At 57.1% G+C, this 26,023-nt stretch overlaps 1 protein-coding gene and 1 long non-coding RNA gene across 3 annotated transcripts in view; both read left to right on the forward strand.

Annotated features, from left to right (window-relative positions):
• FOXK1 (forkhead box K1) overlaps positions 1 to 26,023 on the forward strand; it is a 63,164-nt gene that overhangs the window by 4,264 nt on the left and 32,877 nt on the right. The window lies entirely within an intron of this gene.
• LOC122234743 lies at positions 17,523 to 19,703 on the forward strand. 2 transcript variants are annotated; one of them, XR_006212672.1, is made up of 2 exons: positions 17,523 to 18,391; positions 19,076 to 19,703. It is a non-coding gene; the product is annotated as an uncharacterized LOC122234743 (long non-coding RNA). The 2 variants fall into 2 exon arrangements; XR_006212671.1 differs by having other exon boundaries at positions 17,523 to 18,337.

Below are 26,023 nucleotides of genomic sequence, written 5' to 3' on the forward strand. Positions count from 1 at the left end.
TGACCTGGCTTACTTTTCCTTCGTCCCCACTCAGCTTTCCTGCGGCCCCCACTTATCTGGACGGAAATCATAAATGTCATCTCCTTCTGTGTGTCAATGCTTCAGTAAAGATAAAGATCCTTTAAAAAAATTTTTTTTTAACGTTTATTTTTGAGACAGAGAGAGACAGAGCATGAACGGGGGAGGGTCAGAGAGAGAGGGAGACACAGAATCTGAAACAGGCTCCAGGCTCCGAGCTGGCAGCACAGAGCCCGACGCGGGGCTCAAACTCGCGGACCGCGAGATCGTGACCTGAGCCGAAGTCGGACGCTCCACTGACTGAGGCACCCAGGCGCCCCAAAGATAACCACAATGGTATCACACCTTAAAAATTCATGATAATTTCTTCACGGTCATCAAACTTCCGGCCACTGTATGCGTTCCCCTTGCTGTCTCGTGAATTTCTCTTCTCACACTGTGCTTATTTGGATCAGGAACTAAATCAGGTGCAGACAGCCTGTTTGGCTGGTGTCACTCACATCTCTTGTCACCTGTAGGCTCCATCCGTCTCTGTTTCCCTCGCTGAAGAGATGGGCTCACTTGCCCCGTATCGTTTCCACAGCCTGCGTTTGTGGACTGGATTCCCATGGTTCCCCTTACGTAGGTTAGTAGTGGGGCTAAGATCTGATCGGACGCGGGTTTGATGCTGTTTTGCCTGAGCTGCCTCTTAGGCGGTAGGGCGTGTGCCTGTCAGGAAGCAGAGATGTCTGTCTGTCTCCCCTCGCGCCTTTGGACGGTCCTTGCCTAGGCCCGTAGACTGGTTACCGCCTGTACCGTGGCCCGTGATCTTGGCGCCTGGCCGTGCCGGCGTGTGCCCCCCTCTGAAGGACATGCTGTGAGCGGCCCGTGGGAGGGCTCTCAGCTTCCGCACACGGACCGTGATGGAAGGTGACTGACTGTGACCAGCAGAGCATTTTAGCACGTACGAGATTGTTTCCTGTAGCTTCCCAGGGCTGTTCCGCCGTGGTCCCTTGAAAAGTATGGAATCAGTCACTAACCGTCATAGCTGTAGTTATCAGATTGAAGTCATTTTGAAAGTAGTCGGAAAATGCCCCAGATTTGCTGCAGACAGCAGCATCCCAGGCAGCAGAAGCTGCTTTTCTCCCTCACTCTCGACGCCGTGCCTCCCCGTCCGCCGCGGCCACAGGATCCCCTCGCGACCCGGAGCCTGGGTTGTGGCCGGAACTGTGTGCTGCATGGGGTTCGGGACAGGAGAGGGTGTCAGCTCAGCTCCCAGCCGCCGCGAAGGGAGACTGTGCCTTGGACTGGAGAGAAGACAGGTGGCCAGAAGGGCCTCTGAGGAAGAAACGTCCCCGTCTGGGGCCTCCCAGGAGGGAAGAGACGGTGTGGGTGTGGAGGCTGCCGGACTCAGATGTGCCCATGGAAGGAGGAGCCGCTCAGGAGACCAAGCTGTGGGTTCGGCCGCATGGTGTCCGCACGGCGTGGGCCAGAGTACAGGATGCACATTTTCTCTAGATACACCCCTCGCTCTGGTTTTCTTGCCCTTTGGCAGTTGTTGTGGATCACTTGTGAATATTTGTTCAAAGTTACACTGTCATCTTGTTAAACGTTTGCTTGGAAAGGGCTTATTTCTGGGAGCGTAACCCATTGGGAGCCGGTACGCGGAATCCCTGTTGATGAAAACGTGTGCCCCTTACCAACATTCAGTTCACGCTGACTTTTTTGGGCCTGTCACCCACATAGGAAGACGTATGTAGTATTTTAGCAATGAGCCTGTGAGAAGGATATTACTTATCACGGAGCATGTGCTGAAACCGAATTTATAATAACTTTACAAAAGCCTTTGTCACTGGGAGAGGGAGAGGGCTGGTGGGCGCCCAAAGGGTATCGTGTAGAGTTTTAATGACGTTCATAGTCAGTGCTTTCGAAAAAGACAGCTATGTTTACAATTATGAGCTGAAATGAAATGAAAGCTTTTGATTTGGAGATACAGTAATTTACTGTTTGCTGTTTTTGCATCTTGTGAATGTCAGGGGATAAACTTGGTAAATTAATGACAACTCAAATTACAGCAATGCCTCATTTCCATAATTACCCTGCATTTAAAGCATTTCATATTAACAGGAGAGGATTATATAAATGCTTTTACTTTGATTTCCTGGAAATAGGCCCTTGCATCGTGACTTGCAAGGAGGTTTCGTGGGCAACGTTCGCCGCTGCTGTCGCTTTTCACAAGTTTCCGGTTTTCTGGGCAAAGTTTCCTGATGGATTGAAAGGAAAGCAGATGGAATCTCTGGCCGTGCGTGTATTTCATAAACGTATAAAGGGAAGCCGTGAGGGTGTGCCGTGCACTGCCCAGGAGTCTTGGACAGAGGCCGTGAGCACAGCGGGTCCCCGCCGGCCTGTGCTGACTGGTCCTGCCACCGTGCCCCTGGGGCCTCACCAGACCCCCTTCCAGGAGCCCGATGGCAGGCCGAAGATGTGTTAGCGCGGCTTTTGCTTTCCTCGGACGTAACGGTTCCAGCCTTACATCATGAGCCGGTCGCAAATGTGTGGCATCCTCTCTCCTACGAATACTTTCCGGGAGGCGCGCACAGAAGAAATGGCTATTTTTACGTGGTCTGCTTAAGAAGACGCCTTTTCCCCGTAGTCATCTGTCACATGTTCCACCATGCCCAGAAAGGCACACATGTATCTTCTGTTTGTTTCCTCGGCAAGCGGGGCTCTGGTTCTTCTGCACGTGCACGCAGAGCGGGGCTGTGACTGCGTCACCTTCCTGCTGGAAGCCACAGCGGCCGCCCGGCACCCTGCCCCTGAGCCCCGGCCCCGGCGCTGCTGAAGGGCTTCCCCTGGCCTGCCCCTCTTCCCCAGGGCACCCCCCTCCCCCCGCCCCGTCCTCTCCAGCAGGACTCAAGATGTTGCGTCCAAGGGCCCTTCCACACCCTCACATGTCGCTGGGGACCCCGGAGACCTTTCGTTCACGTCACCCTCAACGATTGGAAGTGAGAAGTTCAAATACACGTGTTTATTGACCTGCTCAGAAAGAGCAGTGATAAATGTATCTCAAGAATCGCTGTTCATGACAAAACCACTCTATTTCCCCAGACACAGACATTTAGAGTAGGCTGTTTGGTGTTTTAAGGCTTTAAGTAAGGGTTTAAGCTCTGGCTTGATCGAAGGCGGCTGGAATGTCCTGGCTGCTGTGCCTCTCGTCTGTGGGGGTAGGTGGCTTTGGTTCAGGCTGGGAAGGAAATTCAGCCTCACGCAGAGAGGGGGCTGGACGAGGGAGGGGTATCCTAGCGCCTTTCGGACGATTGTGGACGTCGTTCCTCGACGCCTCCCCGGAACCTGACAGGTGGTAGTTTCTTCAGGGTCACTTGCGGTATGGAGTCTGACACATCATCGGTGGACGTGTTCTCTCTCCGTTACATTAAAACCTGTTGCTCTGTCTCACATCTGGAATAAATCTCTCATTACCCGGCTTGGTTTTGTGACCTCATGCATTGGTTGATTATTGGGGGAAGTATCGATTGAATTACGCAGATCTCCTGATGTCAGTATGTCTTACCATATAAAGAAAAGCATATTTTGTCTTAAGTTGGGTCTGTGAATTTGAGCCCCCTTGAACCCAGCAGGACATTTTTTTGGAAAATAGAAATCTTTGAAAGGATCAGACATTTTGATGTAGTGTAATTGTAACATTTGCTTTGAAAGTTGAGCGACACAGTGTATTTTTATAGAAATTAAAAAAGTCATACAATTTAGTCATTGGCCTTGTTAGCACCTCATGACCTAATTAGGCTTAAATTTAGGTGTTTTTTTTTTTTTCCCCCTTGTATGGACAGTCAATTCTTGATGATTTCATATGGGGCTGTCCCATCTTGTCAGTTATTTCTGTTGTCTTCCCATAACCAGGCAGGGCATGGGGGCCCTCGTCCTTCTTCCTGGTTCCCGGGTGGTGGTCCTGCTGTCCCCCCTCAGCCACGGGAGTGGGGCCACCAGGAGAAGTCAGGGAGAAGGGTCTGGACACAGAACTGTGAGAGTCCTCACGGGGTGTCAGTGACAGAGGAGGTGTGTTTTTATGGAAATAACTCCCCGTTTGGGATTCCTTTCGAAACCCTTCTGAGCACACTTCTAAAAAACTGTGCCAACTTTTGATAAACACTGGCATTCCCTCCCTCCCTGATTTCATATTTTCCCCCCTAGATCTCTTTTCCCTCCTCGCAGTAAATCAGTATCCTAGGGCCCAGCACTGACCTTCTGTCTGCTCAGAAGAGACTCTGCTCTCTGGGGTTTGTAGCGCAAGAACAAAAGGTACTCACTGTTTTTCCAGATGGACAAGCAGAAACGCCGAGTGCGTTCTGACCCCTCCCGGGCCCTTCCCACAGACTCGCACTGCCCCCTTTCACAGCTATTCTGGGTTTTATAAACTTCATAGTTGTGGAGTTTGGGGTCACGTGGTGGTTGTGCCTTTGACGCCCGAGCCGATCGGTGGCCTAGCGAGCTGCTCGGGAAGATGTCCACCAGGACCCCTCCCGCCCGACACTGCTGAGCCACGTGAGTGATTTGGGCTCAGGCACGTGCACGGGCAGTGGCTGGGGCCAGCTGTCCATCAGAAACCTGCCCAGAAAAACTCCCTCCTATCACATGATTTGGTTACAGTTTACCGGTGAAATTACGGATCCTTCTCTGTGCTACCGTGGAGCCGTGGGGGGAACACAGGCAGTGAAAAATAGCTTGTAAGCCTAGGAACCCTTCGGAGCTGATTCAGAAAGAGCGTGACAGTGGAGTCTGATGGTCCCGGTGGCAAAGCAGGCAGCTCAGAGGCTGCAAAGCTCCGTGAACAGAAGTTTGTGTCTGTCTGCCTCCACCCTTGGGGACATAAATATATCCGTTCTGCTTGGCTGGTACACCCCTGAAGCTGGGAACAGTGACTCATCACAGCTTGAGGAAAACATCTTTCCCTCAAGAATAGCCACCTCCCTCTGGTTGGATTCCGTATCAACTGCGAACATTTATAGCCCTGCCTTGGCTGCTGGCATGCGAGGACACTGCTGAATATTCGGCTTTCTTAGCGGTTGTGTTTTTCTCTGCAGCCTGTGGTGTGAGCAGGTTTTCCAGACCTGCTGACCCCTTGGGTTAGCCAACAGGAGGTCTCACGGAGCGCCTAGAACTTTCTGCAGTGATAGAAATGTTTCGTGTCTGCGCCATCCAAGATGGCAGCACGAGGCGTGTGTGGCTGGTGAGCGTCTGAAATGTGGCCGAAGTGAGTGGAGAACTCAGTTTTTAGTTGTTTGGTCTTTAAGTTCGTTCACGTTTACCAAGCCGCACGTGCCGCTGGCCTGGAGAGGTGGCCGGTCTGTGGGTCCCCGGGGCGGGCGTGGCCGCTGCCTCAGTTTACCCGTCACCCCCGAGGCACGCGTATTATTTTCTGCAGGGTGCTCGAGGTGAGAGAGCCCCACAGGTGTGGCCCGGGCCTGGGGCTCAGGCGGACTCCCTGCGGCTCCGGGGGGTGAGGCGAGGAGGCCGCCAGCCGTGGCCTTCCGGAAGGACGTTGAAACGTCTTGTGGCTGCACAGGCCGGCCATCCTCGTCGGCTTCTGCTCCTCGGCACCGCAGACACGTGAGCATGGACGGTGTCCGTTTTCGCCTGTTGCCCGGGTTCTCGAAGCCCGAGGGCCGAGCAGAGAAGCGAGGGACCCAAAGTCGATGCCTGTGGGTAATAGAACACGCGCGGTTGCTGGTGTGGGAAGCAGCGTTCCTCAAACTCCGTGGCCCTTTCCGGCCCCGGCTTCCCTGTGCCCGTTGGTCGTCGACAGAGTGCTTGTGAGTCCAGTGCCTTGATGTGAACATTACACGCTCACAGAGTTTGAAGTTCCTTTGTGAACAAACGAGCGTGCGGCTGCCTGCACGGACGCCTGCTCATGCCCGGACGTGCTGTCAGTATGGCTGGTCATTCTCTGGTGTGACTGTTGGTCGTGGACCCCCCCCCCCCCCCGCCCCGCAGGGAGCCGCGAGCCCACGAGGGCAGGGCTGAGCTCCCTGCACTTAGCGCTCGGAGGCCACGAAACACGAAACACCTACTTACGTACGTAACCTTCTGTGGCCTGCTGCTTGTCGTACGGGACAAATTCCAACGTCTGGCTCACGGAAAGCCCGGAATCGGTGTTTCTGATTCGTGGTCAGGAGCCCCGTGCTCCACGTGGGAAATCGGGGACCCGCCGTCGTCAGCTCGGCTCTCTGGGCCGTGGCGGTGTCTGCACCCGGCTTTCGGCCAGCGACCAGAGCTCGGCCCCGGGCCGCTCCGCGGGAGGGCCGTGTGTCCGGGAAGAAGAGGAAACGCCCCGGTGGGCGGTCAGCCGGTCTCAGCGCCTCGGGACCCTGGCAGCGGACCGCAGCCTGTGGGCGAGTCCCGCCAGACGCCTGTCTTTGTGAGTGAAGTCTTACGGGAGCACGGCCGTGCCCGTTCCTCGACATGGTTTCTGCGGCTGCTTGCTTGAGGCAGAGGCGGGGTGGCCCGAAAACCTAACAGATTCAGCATCTGGCCCTTTACAGAAACAGCGCACACGCTCGGCAGCCCAGTCCATTCAGTGATACATTTTGCCGAGATCGTTACCGGTTTTCTTTACGTGGAGCCCCTGTGTCTCTTGAGGTGTTACGTTTAATTCTGGGTGTTTTATATATTTGTCTTGGGGATGGTCACTATCAATAATGGGATCTTTTTTCCCTTATTATTTTCCAAAGGGTTACTGCTAACATGTAGGAAAGGAGGGTTTTGTGTGTGTGTGTGTGTGTGTGTGTGTGTGTGTGTGTGTGTTTTCTTTTTTTGTATGCACTTTATAAGACTAATTTATTTACATTTTAGAAACAAGCTTCCAGAAAAGTTTTAAGACTCGTTCAAATAACTCCTGTCCTCTGCCCAGATTCAATGTTTAACTTTCTGCCATGTTTGCGTTTAGTATTTTCTCCACACGTTTCTGTGCTGCTTGAGGGCAGGTTACGCATACGACGCCTCCTTTTCCCTTGGAGTAGGGGCATCTTCCGTAGCCGCAGCTTGGTCACCGAGTTGGGGACCTCATGCCCCGCCCTCTAATCCACGGCCCGTGTGCCCGCGCCGTCAGGTGCCCCAGTAGCACGCTTTACGGTGTCCCGGGTCCTGTCCAGCGTGGAGCCCTGTGTTTGGGTGCCCTGTCTCTCTGGCCTCCTTGCTCTGCGACAGCTCCTTGGCCGCCTTTTGTGTTGACCTTGACGTAAAAAAAAAAAAAAATAGGACAGTCATCTTACCGGATGCCTCTCAAATTAGATTTGACTGGTTAAGACCAAGTCCTGATGAGATTCGGGTCAGGCATCTCCACAGCCCGAGCGAGAGCACTCCCCTTCTCCAAGGCCACTCCAATGCTCGCGTCCCTCCTGGTGGAGGTGATGAGGATCCCTTGGTAGAAGTGTTGACTGCGCTTCTCTGCCCCATAGTTACTGTTTTTCCTTTTGTAGTTAACAAGTAATTTTTGCCCTTCAGCGCTGGAATAAAATGCTTATTTTGTATCTAGTCGCTGTTACCGTTCCTTGTAACAGTTTTTAAATTCACGGTTTGCATGCGTTTCCTAGGTCAAATTTTCATCCGCAAATGATGATTATTTTGTGTCTTTCTTCCACTACCTTTTATCTCCTTTCTTCTTGCATCTTGTTGAGTTTGCTAGAACCTCCAGGTAACACAGAATGGGCACCCTGATGGTGGGCTCCATTCTTGTTTGGAGCCGGACCAGGAAGGCTTATGGGGCCTTTCAGAGTAAATGTACCCTTGCTGCTCCGAAGCTGCTTCTCGAAGGCAAGTCTTCCTGGCACCTCGCCGAGGTGAGCCCGGGGCTGCGCACCCACGGCACCCCTGGTCTGGCCATCCCGCTGTTACTGTAGGGTCGGTAGTGTGTTTATCTGACATGATCTGGTGAGGGTGGGGGGTGCGCAGGATTGTGCCTTCCTCATTTACTGCTGTCATCCCAGTACCAACCAGCGACCCCGGGCTGGGCACATAGTTGGCGCTTTGTAAGTTGTTGGCAGAATGAATAAAAAAGCAAACAGGAAAGGTCTGAGTGCAGAAATAACCTGGCAGAAGACGGTGACCAGAGGTGACAGGAGCTTAGCATCTAAAAGGTCTGCATCGTCACCCCCCAGCTGGGTGCCCTTGGGCAGGTGCCCTGACCTCAAGCTCCATCTGCGAGACGGGCACACTCCCCACTTGCTGGGGAATTCCGAGAACTAAAAGCGGTGGGCCAAGGTGTTCACCTCAGTGTCTGGTGCATAGGTGACCCCTCCACGTGCCTAGGCCGTTGCCATCGCTGCTGTGACCGTGACCGTGTAGGAGAGGCTTTGTTGCTCTGTGAGGCGTCCGGGTGTCCGAAGTGAGATCTCCTTTGTGGTGGGAAAGCTGTTGCAGGGCCCGGAGCCCGTCTCGGTGGGGTAGTCCGGCCCCCGCCCTCCAGCAGAGGTGCCGGTCACTGGCAGGGTGTCACAGAGCGTGGCATCCGGCCTGTGCCGGCTGGAGACTGGGCTTGGGTGGGCCAGGATCCCTCGCAGCTCCTCAGGCGGTGCAATCAGAGCAAACTAGGGTTTGTTTCTGGTGTTTCTCTGAGCTGCTTGCGCAGAGGGTGGGGATTTGAAAAGACAAACTCGGGTTTTCCCGTGGATCAGTTTGAACCGACTTCGTGGGGCTCAGAGACCGGCCCGCACTGGGGCGGGACACTGAGAGCAAAGCCAGCCTCAGCGCGGCGGTCTGACGGCCCCTGGCTGGGACGCAGGGCACTCGGCAGAGGATCAGTGGGCAGCTGGGGACGGAAGCCCAGATCTGATCCGGTAATTGGTCTGCATGTCAAGGCGTTTACAAATACGGACAAGTATGGAAGATGACGGAACGTGTGCTCGTGACCCACGAAGAATTGGCACTTGTTTACATTGTGTCATGTGCTTTCAAGGCTTTTTAGAGTTTTGTTTTATTTTTCTTTTCTTTTCTTTATTTATTTTTGCCCAATGTAGGGCTTGAACTTGTGACCCTGAGAGATCAAGACGTGAGCTGAGATCAAGGGTCTGAGGCTTAACCGACTGAGCCACCCAGGCGCCCCTATTTTTTTTTTTTTTTTAGTTTCGTTTATTCAGTAATCTCTCCATCCAGCACGGGGCCTCGAACTCACAACCCCGAGATCAGTGGCCGCTCGTCCAGCGGAGCCGGTCAGGCGCCCCAGGCCTTGTTTTGAATAGAGAAACAACACCCTGCAGATGACAGCAGGCCCCGAGTCCCCCTTCCTAGCACGTTTCTGTCCCTTCTCCAGAGGCAGCCACCCTTCGGATTTTAGCTCCGGATCTGTCTCACTTCCCCTGTTTCAGTTGTTGCAGGGGATGGGGCAGACGTATAGAAGTGGCCTCACAAATCTGCCCGTTACGCTACGTGTATTTTCCACTTCTCCAGAAGACTGGTTCGTGGGTGACACCATCAGACACAGAGGCCTCCCGTTTCTTCACAGCCCTGCTGCTCGGGCCCCCGTCCTTCCCGTCCTGCAGCGTGCTGTCCCGCCTGTCCCCCATTCTCTCGGCTCTGGCCAGGGTGGCTCCCGTTCAGCACGTCCAGCGCTCCCGCGTGCGCCTGGCTACCGGGAGCCCCTCCGTGTCTCGGCTCGAGCACCTGTGCCTGCTCTGCTCGCACCTGCTCCGGGGTGGCTCTGGGCTCCTGCCCCGTCCCGGGGCTCGTCTGCAGCCCTGCGCGGTGGCCCCGGCATCTCCACGTTGAAAGCAGACGGCATTGGGAAGACCGCCCTCAGCCCACCCCCCCCCCTCCCCGGCCCGCATGCCCCCTGCCAGGTGGTCACCGAGGCCTTCGCTTCTACCCGCGTCCACACGTGGGTGCTCGCGGTGTGTCAGGTGCGGTGGGGGCCGGGTCAGGAGGGAGACCTCACGATCGTGAAGCGTGAGCGTGTGGTACCATTTCGGAGGGTGCAGGGTGCAGTGAGGAAACCAAACAGAGACTGTTAGGTGGGTGGGGAAGTGATATTTTGGCATCTCCGTTACGAGCAGAAGCTGCTGACTGGAAGCATCGAGGACAGAGACTTCCCGGCGGTGGGACCTGTGGGTGCAGTGGCTGGGGTGGGGGGGGGGGGGACGGTGCACCCACAGAGGAGGCCAGAGACTGAAGGGCCCAAGGCCCCCGGAAGGTTCCAGGGGGCGGTGACATTCCCAGCAGGGCCACCGTGGCAGCGGTCGGTAGGGTCTGTAGGGCCGAGTGCTGGGCCGGCTCTGAGGGCGTGGGAGCGGTGCGTGTGCGCGTGCGCGTACACGTGCTTGCGCGTGCGCGTGCATGTGAGTGCGTGCGTGCGCGTGTACGTGTGGACGGGTCCCTAAAGCACCCAGGAGGAGCCACCTGTCCAGGGCCTGGAGTCCTCACCTCCCCCAGCTGTCCCCGGCGCTGCCCGGCCTCATGGTGCGGAAGGAAGGAAGTGTGCGCGAAAGTTCCGGAGCCCGGGGGGCTAGGGCGGATTTTATCCATCCGCGTGCCGGGGACAGAATGTCGTTGAGAACGATGGTTTCCTTCTGTGTGGCAAAACGAAAAGCTTCAGTCATGAAACCACACGACCTGAGGGAAGCCCCAGGCAGGGGCTGGCTCCTCCCTGAGACTCATGATGCTGTTTGGACAGCGGGAAGGCCCTTCTGGACTCTGGCCGCGTTTCCAGCTCATCTTGCTGAGTGTGCCGTGACTGCTTCAGGGTAACATTGCAGATGGAGCCACGGCCTGCTGGAAACGCTAGAGGGACCACCCCAGCCACGCCTTCATCCGGGGAGGTGAGAGTCACGGACGTCACGTCTGTGCCCTAATCCCTGCCCGTCTCTGTGAGCGCAGAACACCTAACAGTGCGGGAGAATGTGTGCGTGCGCCTGTTGTTTTGAGAGTATCCGTCCGTCTGCTTGGAAGGTTGGCTACTGCTTGCTTGATAAAATAGCGTGGGAACAATTACTCGGACAGCTCGAGGTGCCGGCTTGGGACCCTGCCCTTGGAGCCCCGGCGAAAGTATAGATTCCCGAGTACTTTGTGCGTACCCCGTCCCTGATTGGAGACCGAGAAGCCGAGGCACAGGCCACGGTGGAACCGTCCGGGGCCAGAACCTGCTTATCTTCAGCCCACACCCTGGTCCGCATTTTCTTCTGCTCCCCGGGCCTGTGAAAGGCGGAGGAGAGGCCAGAAGAAGGCTTGCTGGGGAGGGCGTGCGTGCTGTTTCCCTGGCCCGGCCCGCGTGCCCGAGGGCCCTGGAGACACAGGGTGACCTCGGACAAGCTGAACGTCTCCTTGCCGACCCCTCTTGCACCCGGGGGACCTGGGCGCTGGCCCATCGCACCACTTCCAGATGGAGCCCGAAGAATGTATCGCCAGCTGCTGAGAGCCCTCTGTGTACCCGGGCTGTCCTCAGCCCCGGTCACCGTCTGCTAAGACAGGCGGACAGCCACCGGGACGGGAGGGTATGTAGGCTAAAGGGGCTTGAAGGCTGGAGTCACACAAAGGGTGGCACTCGTGGGGCCCTCTGAGGGTGACCAGCGGCAAGACCAATGCCACGGGAACAGCAGGTAGGACAGGGCCGGACTAGCATGTCTGGGGACGGGCCCAGGATGTGGGGAAGGAGGGAGGGGCTGTCCCGGCTCCCCCTGCTGCGCCCTCAGGTTCTCGGGGGCTCCGTGGGGCCCCCGCAGGTGTGCCCTGTGCGGGGCGCCCTGCCCCCTCCTCTTCAAGGCCGAGTGCCCACGGCCGGAGGGGTACGCTTCACTGAGCAGCCGACGTGCCACACACTGTCCCAGGGAGCCGTCCGGCTTCGTGCCTCGGGGAGGGCAGGGGGCCAGGCGGAGGCGGAACAGCTTGTCTGCGTTACGTATTGCCCTTTCTTGTAAGATTCTCCCTAATACTTAACTTATTTCGACTTATGAACCTGTGTCCAGTGAATTGAATTTTTCTAAAGTAGATCGGTGTGGTTTTTTAAATGCCAGGGAGATTGAGATGGGCCTTCCCCGGGCGGGTGTCAAGCAGGAGTGGGAGCCCAGCCTGGGCCGCTGAGTGGGCCCGGGAGGCAGTTGCCCCGTCCCGTGTCCGGCCGGGACAGGTGCCCCTGTCGGCACCCCGGGCCCAGGAGCCACTCGCCGCTGGTCAGCTACTGCCGGAGCCCCTCCCTCCAGCTCATCTTTAAATCGTGGTGACACATACATAAAGTAAAACCCGCCGCTCTCCCCATCTCCGTGTCCGGTTCGGGGGCGTCCAGTACGCTCACGCTGCTGTCACCAGCGGCCAGCCGCCGACCGCGTGCGTCTTCCCCAACCGCAGCTCTGTCCCCCCCGGGCGCTCCCCTTCTGTCTCTGGAGCGGCCTATTCCCGCGCCCCCTTCCGCGTCTCATCTTCGCTTGGCTGCCAGTCCAAGCACGTGCGCCCCTTACCGTACGTGTTCATGCACGCGTCCCCGCTGCCCTCCTGTCCTGCCGGCCTTTCCTCAGTCCCCTCTGTCCCCTGCCTGCCTGGAGCACCGTCCACCTTCTTCCGTGCAGGGCACACATTGTTTGCGGTCTGCGTTTCTTCGGGGTGTCGGTGTTGTTTATAATTGGGCACATATTTTATAGGACACGTTCCCCTCCGCCCCTCCCCCTGCCTGCCCCGTTAAGCTGGAAGGTCTGGGACGGTGAGGACCATGCACGCAGGTGTTTCTGCTGTGGCTCACCAGGTCGTAAGGTTCATGTGGGCCTCTTCGCTGGTGAACGTGTGGTGGCAGAGGAGAACCTGAGTAACCACCCCCCCCTCCCCCCCCCCCCCCCCCCCCCCCGCCTCTGTTGACCCGGAGGTGACGTGGGGAGGCTCTCAGACCTTGGTCAGCCCCACTTTGGATAGTCGTTGCCAGGATGGCTCCTACAGGCGTGCCCTGGTTCCCTCCTCCCTGTACATGCGTGGCTTAGCGTCCCTGTGCTCTCCGGTTCCGGCACCTTCTATGTGCGCCGGCCGTACAGGGAGCTCTAGCGATACGTGCAGCCCATGTTCGGGGATAATTAATCCTTCAAGTTTCTTGCCTTCTAGCCTTTAAGGGATTGAACTGGAATTCTGACGTGTGGGGATTTGCTGCGCTTACTCAAATTTACTTCTTCTCATCGTAATTTTGTCATTTTTAAAAAATTATAACTCCATGTAGCCTTCATCTTTTATGGCTTTCGGAATGGTAATTTCATTTTGTTCACTGTCACCTACGAAGCCAGGGAGGTAAGATGTATTTTTAACAAGATAACTAAAAAAAAAATGGGCAAAAATTTTCAAGTCGGTAACTTTTTAAAGGAGCAGATGATTGTCTCTTCGGAGAATTCATCTATCCAAAGTGATTTTTCTCCGGAGGAGTCCAGACTGCTGATACGGTAATAAACAGAAAGCTAAAAATCTTCAATACTAAAGTTTATTTGGGAGTTTGTTTTAGAAGCCTGCGTTCTGTCCAGAAAGCCAAAAAAAGTGCCTTTTTTAGCTTTTATGTTCTGTACCTTTGCTATTTCAGATGTTTTGGTGTTAAATATGCAATCCATGCTTATAGAAAACTTAGACAATGTGGAAACGTGGCAAGAAGCCACGAATAGCTCTCTGCAGAGACACCAGCTAAGGCCAATTTTCCTTGCTTCCTTTGTAAAGAGCCTTAGCAGGAGCTTTGCTGAAACTGCAGATTTGCAATTTCACTACCGCTGGGGATCCCAATCCCACCGGTCAGACCTTAAGATGCCTTTTTCATGTTCATGTCTGTTTAACCGAGGAGGTTAGGGCCGCTCTGCCCCCCCCAAGCGAGGGGTCCGCCTCTGGCCTCTTCGCCTGTCCCTGTGGCCTGACGCTCGAGGGGGAGGTGGGGGGAGTCCGCCGGCCAGGCTGGCGGGGGCGGCCCCAGAGGAGGCCGTGTCGGGTGGCTCCTGGCTCCTGGTCCTGCTTCCTGCGCTTCCCTCTTATCAGGAAGGGGCCTCCCCACCGTCCTCGTCGGACTGGACCAGATAACGCTTGCGGTAACCCAACGCAAAATGTGATTGCTAGTTTTTTCTGGAAAGTTTTCTGAGGGGGGGGGGGTGGTGCAGAAGAGGGCCTGGAGCTCCGGGCTGCAGACTTCTCATGGGAGAGCTGTGTTTGGGGGGCGAGCGAGGGGCTGTGTCCTCCGCAGTGAGAGCCGGCCCGGCCGAGTCCCCCTGGAGCCCAGGGCAGGAGGGGCTGCTGGCTCTCCAGGGTCTGCAGAGACTTGCCATTTTTCCCCAGCACTTTGGATTTGCAGGGCCGACCGATCATTTTATGGAAAACAAACGGATAACGCGACGGCTCACGGAAAGCTCTGCCCTGGAAATGGCTCGGCTGCTTTACAGCCTGACTGAACTCCATTGCGGTTTCTTTGTAAAAGTGCAGACTCAAGCCTGTGCATCTGCTGCCTTCGCGGGAGAGAAAAGAGGCTCCAGCAGCCCAGGCAGGGCCCGACCAGCGGCCGGCCGGCAGGGAAAGAACGATGCCTTTCCCTCCTCCCGCTTCCTGTGATGCTACGTGTGTCCATTCATGTGTCGGGCGCCCGGGCAGGAGGGTGGGGGCAGGTGCCGCACAGACTCTCAAGGAAAGAAAAGTCTGGAAGTTAGGACCCGGAGGCAAGCCGTGCTGGGCCGGGAAAGAGGGTCTGCTCTGTTTTTATCTCAGAGAACGCTGCCGATGGGTAGACCAGACCCTTGGGATAAATGGACGTGACCGCGGGTGTGATTTACATAACAACGAAGCCAGTTCAGGAGACCCTGGGCTGAAACCGGGCCTCTCTCGGCGGGGTGATTCCTTATTCCACGGTGCTAATCTGCTTGATGACCCACTTCCCCAGGCACATCTCTTCTCTTCACGGCACTCAACATGTTCAGAGACACGGGGTCTGCCCTAGCGGGCGGGTGGCGGTAAGAGCGGCCCACGGGATGACCTCCGCGCCCCGCCTGCGCCCTGCCAGCACCCCTCCGTCTGGGAAGGGCCCGTCGTCACTCGTCTTTCCCATCCATACGTCCCCTGGTGCCACACGGTCCTTCTGACTCACGAGTGTGGGAGCTTATTTTGTTAGTGATCCTCAGATTTTCACACGCTCTCCCGGTTCTGAGTAAACACAGGGGCGAAGAAGGGGCTGCTCTGCACAGGCCCCTGGGTCAGGACCGGTTTGCAAGGACAAGGCCGGCTTTTCCGGGCGGTAGGAATGTGCCCTTTGAAGGGCCTGTCAAGGGCCGCCCCGAGCAGAATAAAGGAATAAAGGCCTTTTCAGGTTCTGTTTGGTGAGGATACCACTCCCCCGTTTTGTTTGGGGCTCTATGCAGGACGGCCGGTGTGGAGGTCTCTAAAACGAGGCTGGTTGCTTTGTAAACATCATCTGGTTGCTGGAGAGGATCCCAGCCTCCTTTCGGAAAACCGGATGTGCTTCCTGACTCTTTGATCAGGCTGCTGGGTTATCAGTGGCTGCTGCCTTGGGTAAATCGGAATTGGATCTGGGCTGCGGAGGTGGGGGGAGGTCGGGGGAAGGTTGGGGGGGGCAGGGGAGACCATTCCCTTAGGAAAGGTTGGAAATATTGAAATCTAACTCGACCTTATATTACCCAAAGCGATTTTCTCGGTTTAGTACGGGATTTGACGTGGCACAGCGAGGACGAGGGGCCTGGGGTGTAACAAACCTGTGTGATAAAAGCATAGCGATTTGCCCCAAATGATAGAAGCTTCAGCTTCTTTGGTGTGCCCTGGGAAGGACTGTGCTCTGAATGCTTCTGCAGCGAAGCCACAGTGTCGCGAACAGTGGGGTGTGGTCTGGCCTCGGCTGCCCCGTGGGCTCGAGGGCTGGTGGGCAGGGGTGGCATCAGAGGCTGCCTCCTGAGGAGGCTCGTGGGAAACGTCTCTTGTGAATGTGGCCACTCGAGCACCCGGTGGCTGTGAACCCAGCAGCCCCATCCCCACGTCCCCTGGTGTCTTCTCTGTGCTGTTCACGGCCTCGAGTGCCATTTCCACCCCTGTCTCCCGGACAGCCCCCCCCCCCCGCCCCAGCCTTCCGGCCATGCACACCTTGCCTCCCCGTGTTGTGTACCAGGGTGGGGTGCAGCCCTTCACCGTGGCTCCTGTCTTTGTCGCTCTGATGCAGCACCTGTCACACGGCTGTTTATTTGCCCTCCTGACTAGGTCACAGGCCCTGCCTCCCAGGAGAAACCGTCATTTATGTTTCTCCTTGGGGCCTGCACAGAGCCGGGTGCTTAACAAACACCTAACGAGTGTTTGTGGGTGAATCACAGCCTGAAGGGGTGCGCCACGGCCTGGGCCTCCTCTGGGCGGGCCGTGGTGACTCCCAAGGGGACCTGGTGAGTGCGGCCCTTTCTGCCAACATGGGGCTTTACCCTGGCACTCGGGCTGTCATCCGGGAACACAGACCGTGTCTTCCCCACATGTGGGCACGGTTGGTAGTTTCGTGGCAGGCGTGTGTGGTCGGCCGGCAGGGAAAGGTGAAGCCTCATTCACGTAATAAAAAGTCCAAGCTGCGTATCGTGCCGTCGGCTTGAACTTCTGAGGCGTGAGCTTCCACACGTAGTGACGGCTCCCGGCTTGAGTGGCCTGGTGCTGCCCTCGCGCCCCGTCACGGCTCGCTGACAGCTTGCGGCCCCTGGTCTGCGTGGTGGCGGGACTGGCGGGACCGTGTCCCTGCAGCGGGGGGCTTGCGTGGGCTCCTGCAGGGAGGTGCGCGGACCGGTGCCCGGTGCCCCCCACGTCACGCTGAAGCTGGAGGAGAGAGAGACCAGCAGGTGAGAGAAAGCGGCCGTGTGAGATCGAGTTGCCAGGCGCTGGGTTGACTCAGCGGCAGTTCTGGTGGTTTTCTCTGTTGAAATTTTTAACAAAATTCGGTTTCTCCATTTCTGCATCTGAGGAGCTGGAAAGCCAGGGCTTAACTAGAACCTGTCAGTTGCTGCTGCCTTGGTGACTGGATGGCTTTGGACAAGTGACTTATCCCCCCTAGGCCTCAGTTTCCTCATCTGTAAAGCAGTGCGGATGCCACCTTCCTTCCCGGGACGGTGGAAGCCTTGGAAAGTCCTGGATGACTGAGTTTCCTACCTCAGGATCTGCACACTCGACCGGCTTCATCGACAGAGACCCGCACACGTTGGCTTCAGGACCAGTGGTGTTGGTCCGTGTTTTAACTGACATCTGAACTGGGGATTTGAACCAGGGGACTGTTTTAGACTTTAATTACCACATCACGTGGACTCCAGAGAAGCTGTGCCACCGGGTCTGACTCCCGCTAAGCGGGACGTGTGTCCCGTGCTCCAGAGAGAGGGCCACATTCGGGGGCGGGCTGGCCGCCCGGCAGTGTAACACAGGCCTGTCCCCACACTCTGTGCAGGTTGAGACTCATTTAATGAAGACTGAGCTCAGATGGAACCCCGGGCTCCCCCGCGTGCAGCTAGGCACTGCACGTCCTGGCTTGTCCTGCTTCGTGGTCGCCACGGTGTTGCTGCTGGTTCTCCTCACCGTGCTTGTCCTCCGTGCTCCTCCCCCTGCTCAGCGTGGTTCTTCCTCAGTACAGACGTGGCCTCCGTCAGTGTGGCCTCTGGCGCACTTGTGAGACTCGGTCCCGGCCGCTAGGTGCTCGGGGAAACCAGACCATGAGTCACAGCCTCGAGAGGGGCTCCGAGCCGGGAAGGGCACTGAGAACTGGCGTGCGGCGAAGCTGGTACTCGGTCTCGCCTCTCCTGACCCCTGGTCGGCACCTGCTTTTGCTCCTGAAACAGACGCTGCTTCAAGGCCCCGGCCCGAGGCAGGGTTCATTCTGGTTCGGCTCCAGAAGCATTGCGCTGACGTTTGTCCCGCTGGGGCCACCAGAAACGCAAGGACGGGAAGCTCCTGCGCCGGGAAGGTTTCCTCCGTAGGGCAGCCCCGGCAAAGCAGGCGCACCAGCCAAGCGCTCACGCGCTCGTGCGTGATGTGTCAGTCAGAGGGGCCGGGGCATAGTAGCGGGCACACCCGATGACCGGTGCGCGGCGACCGAAACAGAGGAAGTGGCGGCAGCCAGCCCCTCCCGGAGGCGGTGAGGACAGCCTCTCCCCGGGGGCCACAGAGGCCGCGCACCCAGCCCGCGGGAGGGGTCGCGGCCGGGAGCGCGCGTACCCCCGTCTGCACAGTGTCGGCCCAGGAGTGGTGGGCCGGGGGCGCACGTGACCGCACGGGCTGCCGGAAGCGTTGCTTAGCTGCGGCCCCAACGGCAGACGCGGTTTCGGCAAGCGGCCAGCGGTCCGTCCAGCGCGAGAGCGCCCATCTGGATGCGGAGTGCAGAAAGGTGTGGTGCTTTTAGTGGACCTCAGACACGTTGGCAAGTGGAGCGGCCGGGAAGGTGCTGAAAATTCTGTGGCCGCGGGTGTCTGTTGGGGGCTTTTCAAGGAGGCACGTGATGTGGTTCCCAGCACGTTTAGGAACCCGAGTCGGCAGCGGCCGCGGGGGGGTTGGGGTGAGGTGGCCACAGGCCTGCAGCAGAGCAGACATGACGCCCGTGGCGGGCACGCTGGCCGACCGACAGCTGTCGGCTTAATCTCCTGCGGCAGGTGAGTGCCCCCACGCTTTACGAAGGAGGGGCCCGGTTTCGAGACGTGGAGTCCCTCCCCAGGGGCACACAGCCCGCCAGGCCGGGTCCCGTACACGGCCACAGGAAGGGAGCGTTCAGATGTGCAGATGACCTCGGAGGGCCGCAGCCTCCGGGAGAAGCACGCCGGGGATGCCGAGACACGAGCCGGCCTTGAGCGTGGTCAAGTTGGGTTTGAGATGAACCGAGCCTGGGAGCGGGGCAGGGCCTCCAGGCAGCGGGCGACCGACCCCCAGGCCGGGAAAGGAGATGCATGTTTGGAGGGAGGCAGGAGGGCGAGACACGCTGGGCCGTGTGCGCCGTGCGCGCAGGGAGGGTGGCAGGTGATCGGGGCGCCTCAGGAGTCCTTTCCTACCAAGTCCCGAACTAGGCTTGATGTTTAAGGCGGATCGTACGCGCCTGTTACTAGTTCCTGGGTCCGTTTGCCCTTTCGCGCAGGCCGATGGGGAGAGTGCCGATGAGGTGCGAGCACGGCGTCTGAAGTGAGGCGCAGCGAGAGCGCCCGCCGGGGACCCTCCACTCTGCCGTCGGGTCCGTCCGCAGACCTGCGGAGACGGGCCCTCCAGACAGGAACGAGCCGAGCGCCGTAAACCGCCGTCTGCCCTGCGGACGGTGTGGAGTGCATGGTACCCCCCTGAGGACAGCCCGCTCCTCTGACGAGCGGAGGTTACTATTTCCGAATCTTTCCCGGCGCCTTTCACCTTACAGAATGATCTCTGCAGACAGGGGAGGCGGAATGCTGTTGACGGGCACCGCGGAGGAGGAGGAATACGCATTTCTAACAAGCCACTGAGCACCCTGGCGCCTCAGACTTCCTCGGAATGAGTGCTAAGAGTTGACAAAATCAAGCCACTGCTCTCTGAATTCTGGATTTATTCTTGTAACCTTGAAAATGGCCCTGTCTGTCTGCAGTTTAAACGTTCCAGCCATCCGGCTTTCTCTGTACACACGGCTCGGGCTTTCCGTCTTCTTCCTTGCTAATCTGCTACTCCGATAGGTGACATTTAGTTCTGTTTATACTTGTGAGTGCATTCGGAGCCATTTATGATTAAACACTGCTCAAACAGCAAGGGTGAGATTTATTGACACAGAGCAGGGTTGATGTGGATGGAGTGCTCGGGGAGGGGGAAGGAGAGTCATTTCTCTGTTCTGTGTATTTCCAGTTGACAAGACATGACATTTATTTTTAAACGGTGCTCATAGCTCTGTGACTTCTGTAGAACTCCAAACGAGATTTCATTTTAAAATTATGGTAAGAGGGGCGCCTGGGTGGCTGAGTCGGTTGAGCGGCTGACTCTTGATTTCGGCTCTGGTCATCATCTCACAGTTCGTGGTTCGAGCCATGTGCTGCTGGGCTCTGCACTGACAGTGAAGAGCCTGCCTGGGATTCTCTCTCTTTTCCTCCCTGCTCCTCCCCACCCTCTGTGTCTCAAAATAAACTTCAAAAAACATAAAAATGGGGCGGGGGGGGCGCCTGGGTGGCTCAGTCAGGTAAGCGTCTGAATTCGGCTCAGGTCATGATCTCAGAGTTCACGAGTTCGAGCCCTACATCAGGCTCTGTGCTGACAGAGCCTGGAGCTGCTTCAGGTTCTGTGTCTCCCTCTCTCTCTGCCCCTCCCCTGCTTGTGCGTGCTCTCTCTCTCTCTCTCTTTCTCTCTCAGGAATAATAAATGAATAAACTTTAAAAGAATAAAATATGGTAACAAAAAGGGATAATAGTCGGTACTTCTGAGGGGTGGGCCTCTCCCTGGTCCCCATCAGTTTGTGAACTTTACATCCAGGTTCACAATCAGATAACCTTGGTTTAGGTAATTTATCCAAGTGAATTTGTGACTTAAAAATAAAATTCTCTTCCTGTCCTATTAATTCTCTAGTTACTTACTTTTGTTAAATAGTCAGAAGAGAAAGTTATTAACTGTTCACAGCCCATCGTATGAGCTTCAAGTGGTGAAAAGCAATTGTTTTACGTAATTATTTCGGGCTGATTGTGTGCCAGGCCCTGAGCTAGGCCCAGGGGGTGCAGGCCGTCTGGGCTCCTGCCTTGACCAAGCTTGGGCCGTGGGAAGACCACGCGGGAAAGAACCAGGCCATGCAGCCCATGTGGCCGCTCGTTCCAGGAGAGCCCGTGAGGGGGCGGCTTCCCAGACGGAAGATTCCAGTCTGATAGCCACCGTCCGTTTGATTTCTTGCTCATCTGCAGGAGGTTTCTGCAGTCGTCCAGTTTTGAATACTGACAGGCACTTGCTTTGTGGCTCCCGGGTCTCGTCACTTTCACACAGACAGGACGCGGACAGAGGAGACGCGTGGAGTTTGGTGGGGACCCTCCCTTGGCCTCCGCTGTCCGCCAGACACGGCCCGGGTGTCAAGATAAGATCCAGGTCTTACATTTGTGTCTAAAAGTAGGGTGCTTTTTTGCTTGTTTCGCTTTTGCAAAAAGGAACATTTTACCAATGTTGATTTAAAGGTTTTCTGAAAGTTGATATGTTCCCGCAGTTCAAAACTCAAAGGCAGGGGCGCCTGGGGGCTCAGTCAGTCGAGCGTCTGACTCTTCATGATCTCATGGTTTGTGAGTTCGAGCCCTGAATCAGACTCTGTGCTCACAGTGCAGAGCCTGCTTGGGAGTCTCTGTCTCCCTCCCTCTCTGCATCTCCCCTGTACGTGCTCTCTCCCTCTTTGTCTCTCTCTCAAAAATAAATAAACTCTTAAAAACAAACAAACAGGGGCGCCAGTGTGGCTCAGTCTGTTGAGCATCCGACTTGGGCTCACATCACGATCTCAGGGTTTGTGGGTTCAAGCCCCATGTGTGGCTCTGCGCTGACAGCTCAGAGCCTGGAGCCTGCTTCTGATTCCGTGTCCCCCTCGCTCTCTCTGCCCCTCCCCTGCTTGCTCGCTCTCTCTCTCTCAAAAATAAGAAAACATTTAAAAAAATTTTTTTAAATAAAAAACTCGGTATGCAGTCCACAATCTTTTTCTTTTTCATCCTGGCTTCCCTCCCAGATAATCCGTTTCTGGTTCCTCGTGAGTAGGTGTCCCTTCCACCCTGACTTCCTCTTCTCCACGGAGCCATGGTTAGCATAATGTTTTCACGCACGCTTTCAGAAAGTCTGTGTGCGCGTGGAATTGTGAGCGGCGCATGGCACTGTCCCACGTCTTCCTTCCCGGCTGCAGGAACCAAATCACAGCAACAAAAATCGGGTTCTGCCTAGGGGTGAAAAGGTCGCTCTTCGGGTCAACTGAGTTTCTCGACTTTGTCTAATACAGAGAATCCTCAAAGGGATCGTAGGTGGAATTGTGCCATAGCGTGTGGCCGTTTCGTTTCGAGGCGCGATCCTAACGGTAGCTTCCATTTGCTGGCAAAGCGCATGTCCGAGGGACGCTGCTGTTTCAGGGTCAGGGTCACGCTTGGCGTGGGGCCCAGGCGTGGAGGCACCGGCCGAGGCCCGGGCGCGGTTCGCGGTGACGCAGTCCACGCACCCCACTCTGCCCGGCTGTCCTGCTTTCCCGCGGACCAGCTGGGACTTGGGCCCTCTGGCCGGTGGCAGAGGCTGAAATGCCTAACCTATGAGAAGCCTTCTGTTTATCAAGTCGGCTCTGGGCTCGGGCAGAGCCAAGTTTGGAATGAATGAATAGGATATTTTGAAACACTCTGGTGTTGTGAAACACGAAACTTCGAAACTTCGCAAGTTCTTTTTTCTCTCTGTAAGCGACCGACAGGAGCTGGGTCTGGCCAGGCGGCTTCGGGGGGCCTGGTAGTAAACTGTGTGTCTTGGGACAGCTCGCGGCCGGGCCCCGCAGGGGTCTCCGACAGGAGGGCTCACGGAGGGGAAAACAACGACGACAACAGCACGCAAAAACAATCCTTCCGAGGCTGTTTCCAGAACGGGAGTTGCCGGACTTCACCCTGGTCCCTGCCCCCTGGAATCCGTCAGTAAAGGACCAGAAATAAGGGCCGGGAAATAGGGTGCCTCTCTTGAGAGTCTGCGGGAGGCCGTGTCCCCAGTGGAACGGGGCGCCGAGGCCGTCCACGTCGTAAGAAAGCACAGACGCGGGCCAGGCCGGTCCGCCCGGAGGGAAGGAGGAGGGGAGCCGCCCCGCCCCCCAAGAGAGCCCACGTGTCCTCCGGGCACGGCCGCCGCCAGCCGGGCTCGGGTCGGGCTCGCCACGCAGGCGGGCCTAGCCCGCCAGCAGCCCACGAGCCCCTCAGCACCCACTTTACAGACCCGGAGCTGGCTGACACCGGTGAGGACGCATAGCAGCGAGGGCACGTTGTAGTCTCGTGAGTTATTTTAAGCTGATGGCTCGAGTCTTTTTTTTTTTTAATGGAAGTTGAAACCAGTTGTTGGTTTGTGTCCGGTTTTGCCCTCCGGGCAAGAGGGGGACGTGCGCTGTGTGGGGCACGGGACCACCCTGCACCTGCACCTGCCCCCCACACCCGCCGGCGCCCCTCTGTCGCCCCGGCATCTGTGTGTTCGTCTGGGACCGGCAGAGCTGGAGCCTGTCTCCGAGTCCCGCTCTAACGTGTTACTGCGCCTCCGTGGCTCTCGCTTTAGCGGCTCGACGCTCCCTTCGAGAGTGATCGGAGCCTGCGCACGTCGTGGAGGGCGCGGCCCTCGAGCTGGTGCCGTGCTTGAGTTCTGGTCGCGGGCTCGTCGTTTCTGTCGTAAGAGCCGTGGAGCGAGAGGCATCTGCGCCTCCTCACCTCCTCTGCCTGCTGACGCGTGCGCACCGTCGTGCGTGGACGTGCCGCTGTACGTGCTTCACGTCCCTCTGCGTGGTGTTCCGGTCTCGCAGTGAAGGAGACTGAGGGTCCTGCCGCCGGGGAGACCCCGTCGGCAGCGGGGCATGGCCTTCCACAGCGGGTCCCGGCCCCGCAGGCTCGCTTTTGCTTTTGAAGTAGGTTCACGGGGAATCGTGAATGCTCTCGGGGGGTCTCCCGCGTACGTCACCCGGTTGCCCCCACCTGTTAGGTCGTACGTGGTCACGGGACAGAATCAGAGCCAGGCAGCTGATGCGTCACGGCGTGCACGTGGCTGTGCCGCGTGGCCACACACGTAGATCTGTGGGACCGCCACCTCCACGAGACGCACGACTGTCCCAGCACCACACGGCCGTCCCTGGTGCCGCCCCTGCAGCCACACGTCCGCTCTCCGGCGCCGGCGTTTGTCATTAAGGGTTAGGCCGTTTTCCGACACCACATCACGCCTTCTGTGCAGCTGTCACGTGTCCCGGCAGCCCGTGGCCCCTGCCGCCGAGGGTCTGAGTCCCGCCGAGCGGCTTCCCCCTCTGCTTAACCCTCACCCGCTGAGGGTCGTCTGCAGCGTGGGGGTCGCCAGTAAGGCTGTGGCGCGGGCGTGGACTGGACGGGAGCCCGGGCTGTAACTGCGAACCGGTCGGCGTGTGTTTAGGGGAAGACACGGCCCCTTTCCGTTCGTGCCGTCGGTGCGGAAGACACCCCGCTTCTCGCCATCCCGCCGGCATCGGGGGGCGCCGGCTCGTATCGCAGCCGTTCCGCCGGGTGCGCGGCGACGGCCCGGCGGGGTCCCCGCTTTGCAGTCGCTGACGGCATCGGTGCTCGCCTCCTGTGGGCTCGTCTGCCGTCCGTGGTCCCCCTTCAACCGACGTGTCTCTTCGTGCTTCCTGTCCACCTTCTGACTGAGTGGTTTGCTTTTTACCGCTGAGCTTTGAGGCTTGTGACGCTCGTAGGGGTGAGCCTCTGCCCCGCGTGTGGTGCTGGGGACCTTCTGCCGGTTCCAGCAGACGCACGCCCATGGTTTCATGATGAAATCCGGTTTGTTGATTTTTTTTTTTTTTCTTTTCCGGACCGTGCTTTTGGTGTTGTGTCTAAGAAGTCCAAGCTCTAGCTCCCAAAACTTTTTTGAATTTTAACTCCCCCCCCCCCCCCCCCCCCCCCGTAGAGAATGTGTTGTTTCCCACTGACTGTTTTCAAGACAGATCAGTGTTCAAAAGGTCGGCATGGATTTCTTTGGGTTTATCCCGCTTAGGATTCATTCGCGTTCTTGAATAGGTAGGTTTACCTCTTTTTGGGGGAAATGTCAGCCATTCGTTGACTATTCCCCGATGTTCTCTTCTCCTTCTGGGGCCTTGCACGACGTGGGTGTTCGATTTTTTTTTCTTTTTTTAATTTTTTTAACGTTAATTTATTATTGAGAGACAGGGAGAGAGACACCGTGAGCAGGGGAGGGGCAGAGAGAGAGAGGGAGACACAGAATCCGAAGCGCCTCCAGGCTCCGAGCCGTCAGCACAGAGCCCGACGCGGGGCTTGAACCACAAACCGTGAGATCGTGACCTGAGCCAACGTTGGACGCTCAACCGACTGAGCCCCCCGGGCGCCCCTGGATGTTCGATCTTATTCAAAGTGCCATGTGTCCCTGAGACTCCAGTCGCCGATTTTCTGCCCCTTTCCTCTTTGTTCTTCGGGGGTAATTGTCCTTCTAGCATCAGGTTGTCGATTCCTTTCTCTGCTCTTTTCATTCTGCGGGAAGCTCTCCACCAAGCCCTGACCTCAGCTACTGGTTTGCTTTTGTTCGGAAATCCCACCGGCTCTTCCACATCCGCCTTCTCTCCTGAGATTCTCTGGGTCTTTCTTTGTGTCAGCATGTCTATACGCGTCTGTAATTGCGTGAAGTTCTCGCGGTGGCTGCTTTAAAATCCTCGTCACGGGATCCTGGCATGAGTGTCGTCCTGTGCTAGTGTCTGTTCTCATTGGCAATCTTCCCCATTCTTGGTATGACAGGCGGTCTTTACGGAAACAGGACCTTTGGCGTGTGATGTTTGAAGACTTTTGGGTCTCATCCTAATCCTGTGTTTTATCAGGCCTCCGATACCACGCTGGTGGGCTCAGTGGGGGTCGCCCCTCCATGGACACTGAGGGCGTGCCCTGTGCGCATGCATCACTCCCAGCCCAGGTCGGCCTGCCTCACGAGCTCTGCCCTGGCCCGTTGTCCCCAAGTCCTCAGGGAATGGCGTGTACCCCTGTCCATGGTGGGGATGGCTCGTGTCCCTGGCCCTCAGTGCACGTAGCTTTTTTTGCAGGGACTCGCGTCCACCGTGGGTCTGTGGCTGCCTCTGGGCCTCAGCAGAGCGAGGCCTCGTGTGTCCCCAGCGTCACCGTCTGTCTCTCTGTGGTGCTGTCTCTTCCTTGCCTCCTGGCTCAGTGTCTGTCCTTCCTCCCCTATAGCCAAACACTTCCTTAGACTCAGACGTGTTGTACAAACTCACGTGTAGGTCTTGTGTGTCCTTCAAATACGCTTTGTAATTTTTCTCCGTGAAAGTCTCACACGTCTCTGACTTTCAGTTTGTTTGTGTAATTGTCGTTACCATTGCTGTTGGGACCTTCCACGTGATTAACTTTCTGCTGTGAACCTT

Source organism: Panthera tigris, chromosome E3 (genome assembly GCF_018350195.1).
Source record: "Panthera tigris isolate Pti1 chromosome E3, P.tigris_Pti1_mat1.1, whole genome shotgun sequence".
Classification (NCBI taxonomy): Eukaryota; Metazoa; Chordata; class Mammalia; order Carnivora; family Felidae; genus Panthera; species Panthera tigris.